We start from the raw sequence: 7,216 nt of genomic DNA on the forward strand, positions 1-7,216 counted from the left end.
GATGACCACTGATTGGTCACAGGCTTGTTCTGCTTTGAACTTACCGCCTGGTGAAATAAACAAGAACACCATAAGAATCATCAGTCATCAAAGACAATTATCTCTCTTTCCGTGTCTTTCTGTTTCTCTCTCCGTCTCTCCCGAAACCCCCCCACCCCCCACCCCTTCTCACCCATCTTGTATACCGCTTTTCTTCTTGCCTCTATTTAACTACATACATGTCTGGACTGTGACAGATGGGCCACTTTATGCTGAATGTCAAACTTCATTATGGTCACATTAAAGGTGCTCACTTGAGTCTGCTGGGCTTTAAACGCAGTAGACTATAGATAGATTGAAGAATACAATACTTACAAGATCCTTCAGGTCTTCACAACACTTTAGTCACGCAAACTGCCGAGGACATCATTGTAGTTACATTACCCATAATACATACAGCACTAGTCAGAAGTTTGGACTAGAACTACACATAAAGGCTCTATGCCCAAAAGTGCCACAGAAGACAGATCTAGAACACATTATTTATAGGGCCGGGACTCGATTTAAAAAAAAAAAAAATCTAATTAATTAGAGGCTTTGTAATTAATTAATCGAAATTAATCGCATTTTAATCGCATATAAATATTTGACCTGAGAACAGTGAGAAGTAATTTTTTTCCCATGGCCTTTTAGTATACGTACCATTGAATAATGACTGAATACATAAGCTTCAGCAACAAAAATATTGTTTATTTTTGTTCAAGTCCAACAGACCAGTGCAATTTTTGCCATTAAGTGTAGCAATAGCATATTTAGAAATATAGTACAATTCAGAAATTAGCTAGCTACCACACTAGCATCCACGCTAGCTGCTATATGTTTTGCATTGAGGTGATACTTGAGGCTCGATGTGCTGCGGTGATATGCGAATTCCTTGGTTCATAGCTTGCACACAACCATACTCTTATCCACACTTCCATCCGTTCATTTTTTGTAACAAAATTTCCCATCCACGGGGCCAACCAAAGCGGTCTCATCAGCTACTTTGTTCATGTTCACTGTGGTTTGTTGTTGTCTGAACTACGCTAGTTGGTGCTCCAGTATAATCGGTCCGCCTGAAACTCATCCAGTGAGAAACGTTCCGCGGTGCAAAAATAAGTGTGCATCAATTTTTTTAACGTGATAATCATTGTGTAATTAATTCATCTTAATTAACGCGTTAAAGTCCCGGCCCTAGTTATTTAGTAAAAATGTTGCTTTTGAAAAGTTACTCTGATTTTATTCTATGTGTATGTGTTGTACCTAAATTGTGTATATTTGTGTGATCAACCTTCCCCCCCCTCGCCCTTTATTTTTTTCGGAGAGATAAATGGAAGGTGCTACTGTATGATCATTAATTTATTCATTTGCTTGCTTTCTCTGAAACCAGAACTAATCCACCTGTTGCATTATTCACCCAGAACCAACACTCCCCGGTCCCTGCATCAATATTTCAGTGAAGACCATGCACCTCCACTCTGCTCTGTACTAACAGTATTATCAGATAGATGTGGATGTTGAATCTAAGCATTTTGTTCAAAATGAACACGGTAGATGATGAGAAACTAACAGAATACAAAGAGATGATGTGGATGATAACAAACAAGATATATATGCACCATATTGTACATTATAAAAAGGTGATTCATGAATTCCCTCAAAGGGTTAATTGATTTGTCTTGACTTTGCCTGTGTGACAATATTTCTACATTCTTCCACAAATGATAAGATCTAGTATAAGAATTCATATCTACATCTTTTTTCAGTTTGTGTTAGGTGAAAGCAGCTCTCTGGGTCACGGAGTTCTTTTCATCGACACTAAGACGGCTGCCAGTAAGTTAACATCCAGCCAAGTGATGGAAATGAACATCACCGGACAAAAAGAGCCAAATATTAATTTGTAACTGAGGCAAATGTATCATTAGAATTAGGATTCCACTGGCTATAGTGTTCCTGCTTTTTAAGTCTCCTGCATGGGCCACTCAGTTATTAAACATTTTCAAAATGTAAAGTAAAACCATGAGACTGGCACCATCTGAAATGGGGAATAACAGTTTGCGATTTAAGCCAGTAGTTGACAAATTAAGTATGAAACTGGCTGCAGACGGATCCGATTTTTGAAGTCAGATTTAAGAGTTGAGCCTGGTCCAATCTAGAGTGCACTCGCTGCTTTAAACATTACCGTTTCTGCATTCATACCACAAAAGGGTTTGCCATAAAAACCAGGTGAGGCCGGCTGCATCTATTTAAATTAAATGATTGGATCCTGCCTCGTTGGCACCGCGTTTCCACTGACAGTGATTCCTCACTCTGAACCACATCAAGCACTAACGATGATGTTAGTTTATACTGACCGAACCGAGCCATCACACAAAAGAAGCAACAAATACTTCCGATCGAGGAGGTCCACAGCCATTAATAAAATCAACACCTGCCGCGCACACTTCCTATGTGCTCTGTGAAGTTTATGTTTCTGAGTGTTGTTTGTTTGACTGTGTGGTTCATTATGGCATCAGTGCAGTTGGTGTATAGATATATCTGTAAGGCAGATGTCAGTGGGTTATGTCTGTTTCACAGATGCTAGGTTTGGTGTCTGAAAACCAAAATATGGCAGCACTTTCCTTCAAATGTATAATTAGCTCTGTTATGACTTCATATTGAGTCATAATTTTCAATGAGGCACTTAGAAATAAACTATTCCTTCTCTCTGTCTATTTCATAGGAAAGTTGTGGATGAAGAAGAACAGCAGCCCCGCACCAGACTGCTCTGTGTGGTTTGTTTCCATTGGAGATGAACCTTTAGCCCTTCGACCTTCATTCATGTTGAATGATAACAGAGTCAATTTCGAGAAATCCCCTATGAAAGACTGGATGTGATACCTTCATCCAGTAATCATCTGGATCAGACCTGAAAGCCAGAAATGCTCACCTCACAAAAACACTCATATGTGACTCATGTGATGTTGCATAATTAAATTTCTAAATGACAAAACATTCCTGTCAGAGACAAAAACCAGATGGACAGGAGTCTAATATGTGTTGATAGCGACTTTAACTGAAAAGCATTATTACTCGAAGCCTTCATGTGCTGTTTGTAGCTTTTGTTCATGATAATAAACCAGTTCTTTTTGGAAAATGAGCATGCAGAGATCGTCGGAAATACTGCGGTGCGGATCATAAAACACTCTTCAACCAAAGCATCGGTCTTATGTGACAGTCTCTGAGCATCTTTGTTTACGCGATGTGAAGGTTGTTTCTCTTCACGCAGGAGTCTGGCGTACCCTCTGAGGCGGCCAGAGAAAGAGGCGTTTACTTCCATTTCTCTTATTTCTGTAGTTAACACACTGATCCATGTTTGTTTCCATCTCAAGTGCATGTAGTACATTCCGATGGAATGAAAAAATAATAAGCTCAGCCAGGAGAAGAGTAAACCAGCACTTTAAAAAAGGATTCAGTGCTGATTCATTTTAAATCATGACTAGATCTTTCATGCTTCAAATGGAAAAGCTGCTTCAGAGCAGATTGTAATCAGAGCACTCTGGATTATTAAGATTGTCACTGATGCTTTACATTCGCCCAGAATTATCCATTCAGCAGCTTGACCGTAACTGTAGTGTATCTGTAAGTTAGCTTAGAGTAAGACCTCCTTTTTGTCTATAAGTGCTTTAATGTGTCTGTAATTTAACTTAACTGCCAGAGCCATTTCTGGAGAGCCGGTTTGAAGACTGTAATGCGTTCAAAGCCACCAGCTCGACCGCAATGAAACAATTAGAATCACTGAGCCGAACTGCAGGTCCCTAATGGCGTTCTCCTTCTAGGCATGAGCAATCAAGACTTATCCAAGGCATGACCAACGGAGCCAGAGGAGACCCATGTCAACTCATCTAGGCTGGAATCTGCAGAGCACCCCCCCCTAATGTTTAGTGATCTCAAACTCTGCGTCGCTCTTTCGGGAATAAATAAAATTATAGCCGTTCCCATTGGGTGCTGACCCCCCGATCGGCACATTCACCCCGCGGGACTTTGAAGTTGGGCCTCAGATTGCGACAGCAGGTTAGGACCAAAACCACAAGACAATGAGACTGACTCATTTCTTTCCTTCGAGGGGGAAAAAAACATTTGAAGAAATGTGCCCACATCTAAAAAAAGTATACATTCATCATTAGAGAGGCATTACTTTTGCATTACGATCTAAATGTACAAGACTTACAGCTGTAATGATGTATTTTTAGCCACATCAGTCATGTTCTTTTTATTTATTTTTTTACAATTTCGAGTCATGTTATCACATCATGCTGTGTAATATTGTTAAACTATTTTTTTAGTTGCTGCATCATCAATTTTGAATCACGTGTTATTTATTGTAAAGCAAACATCATTTGAATGACAATCCTTTCCAGAGAGGGAAGCCCCTTCAGCCTTCCTAAGTAGTTCAGAGAAAAGAAGGAGAAAAAAAAAAGTTGAATATGTGGTGCTTCGCTGCATCCAACAAATTGTTTTCTGGTGTGACTAAACATTTTTTTCCCCTCATGGACGACCGACTTCCAACATCTGAGTCTTGTTAGGACTGTTACGCAGAACAACAAGACTGCAGGGCGAGGCAATGAAGAGATCAGTCAGTAATTGATCAGTAACTGATAATTAGTTCAAAGACGATTCGTGTTTACTAGTACAACACAATGATTAAACAGTTTCATCATTCCAGTGCGTTAAGAGGAGGGTCAGGGACATACTTTGAGTGTTTGTTTGTGTGTGCCTGTGTGTGTGTGTGTGTGTGTGTGTGTGTGTTGTCATTCTACACCCAAAATTCAAGCCACTGACCAGATGTTTTTTCTCTTTCTCCTCCTCACTCTATCTCTTGATATTTTCCTGTCTCTTCTTCTCACTCCTGTGTTCTTTCCCTAAGGTTTTATTGCTTCACAAAGGCCAATTTTTTCATTTATTTAGCCATTGTTTTGCCTTAACAAACAGCTGCCATGTTATGCTCAATGTCTGGGCTCCTGTAGCCTGTAGAAAACTTTGTATATTCAAGACTTATATACAGACTATGAATGAAAAGATAATATTTTTCCATTTCTTTGCAGTAGTTCTATATTTGGCATGCATTAGCAAGAGCACTGCTGGAGTTTTTCTTCTAGATTGATGGATTCAACAATCATGTTGGTACATGTACTGCAACACACTGCCACACAGGAGCTCCTCACACCAGACTCAATACAAATAAAAAGTCTTAAAACACAACAGCTTGGCATTAAGGAGGGTTTGCGACGTTTAAGGTGAGGGTCTTCAATTACATGCATCATGTTGAGGATCCGCATCGTAAAGTGCTGTCCGTGGTGCTGAATTTGATCAGCAGGTGTTGACATGTTAATGGCCCTCTGATACTTGAATATATGATCATACTGTGTGTAAAGTGTAAATCATTGGAAAATATTTTGATTATCGATTAATGCTTGTATGTCTTTTTTCTCTAGTTGCCTCTCAATTGCACAGATGAATATCGTTGTTGGTTAGACAACAACTTGGGCTTTAGGAAACTGTGCCAGAGATTTTTTTCCCCATTATTTTTGAGAAGAACTGCTGAAAAAATTAAACACACTCACACACAGTATTTTTCCTTCTTGGTCCAAGTGCCAATTACATAAAAAAGTCATTTAAAAAAAATAAATAAATAAATAAAAATCATCACTCACTGAAAATCATTGCACATCCTGTGAAATTCTGCACAGTAGTTGGTCTTTTACCAATACCCCCCATCAAATCAATATTTGCCATCTGCAAAGTCGGGCCCTCAGTGGGAAATAGAAAGCTGTAAAGTTGACATAACTGACAGATTGTTGGCAGCACCCAACATCTGTATAATCTCAGTTAGGAGTTAACCGCCTTAGAGAGACATACTGGATGACTAAGTGTACAGGTCTGTCTTTTTTGCATGGTTATTGCTATGCTGTTGGTGCATCCCCAAAAGGGATTGTTTTAAAAAGAAAAAAAACAGAGGTATTAAACCATGATGGATTGACAGTGGTGGACAAAATGGAGGAAGGAATACAGTAGACTTTGATAACTCCAATCTGTCTACTGCATACCTTGGATAAAAGTCAGTAGATCCAGCAATAACAGAGAAACCGAGAAGAGAAGAAAAGAGAAGAGAAGAGAAGAGAAGAGAAGAGAAGAGAAGAGAAGAGAAGAGAAGAGAAGAGAAGAGTAGAGAAGAGAAGAGAAGAGGATGCAGAGGCGGAGATATGGCTGTTGTCTGACAATGTGAAAAGGAAATTAAACAATGTTGAAACCAGACAGTAGACCTAGATTCTTGAAAGGTGAAACGCAGCAACACACGTAAGGTACAACTTATTTCATCCAAATACAGGGAGATGTTTATCTAAAAGGTTAAGCTCCAAATGATACAGGTAAAAAAGTGATTAGATTGTATCTCTCAAAACAGCTCAGGGGAACTTGACTCGGCTAAAAACGAAAAAGAAAGAACTCTTGGGATAGGCAATCATGTGTCTTCAATGGCTGAGTTAACAGGGGTTTTTTACACAGAGATGAGCGACCCTTTAGTCAGAGATGAACACCTACAGTAATCGAGAAAACTATTGCATGTCTACTACTGGTGTAGTGTTTCATTTTCATACATTCTTATAATCGTTAAAACACAAGAATTTAATTTGACTATAATTCACTCAGACACTTTTGTCTATGAACTGACCATTAAAATGACACATTATATTAGATTTTAGTTGGAGGCAAGTGGGAAGTCTTAAATTAAATCAACATAACCAAAAAATAAGGAGGAGATATACATGAATATGATTGGAAGTTACAGGTCAGCTGGCAGCCAGACAGCCGATGAGTGAGCCACTGCTTGTGAAGCATGATCAGCTAATGCAAGCATGACCTGGTAGAATTTATTAAACGCACCTTCAAAAGTGGACTGTGTATTAAACTTCTTTTGTTCATATAGTTCATGAATTTTACATTTTTAAATTGAACATTTGACAACTTTGGTTTCGTCTGTTGAATAAAAAAAGTGTAAAAAAACCATTTCTTAAACTAAGTTATAAGAAAGAAGTATAATTATGGTATCTATAGTCTCGCATTGTGTTTGCATGTGTATTGAAAGATTTATAACGATAACCAGCTCCAATCAAAAGGACAAGAATATGAGAGAAATGATCCAACAGTTCTGGAAAAGGAA

This window comes from Scomber scombrus, chromosome 15 (genome assembly GCF_963691925.1).
Source record: "Scomber scombrus chromosome 15, fScoSco1.1, whole genome shotgun sequence".
NCBI lineage: Eukaryota > Metazoa > Chordata > Actinopteri > Scombriformes > Scombridae > Scomber > Scomber scombrus.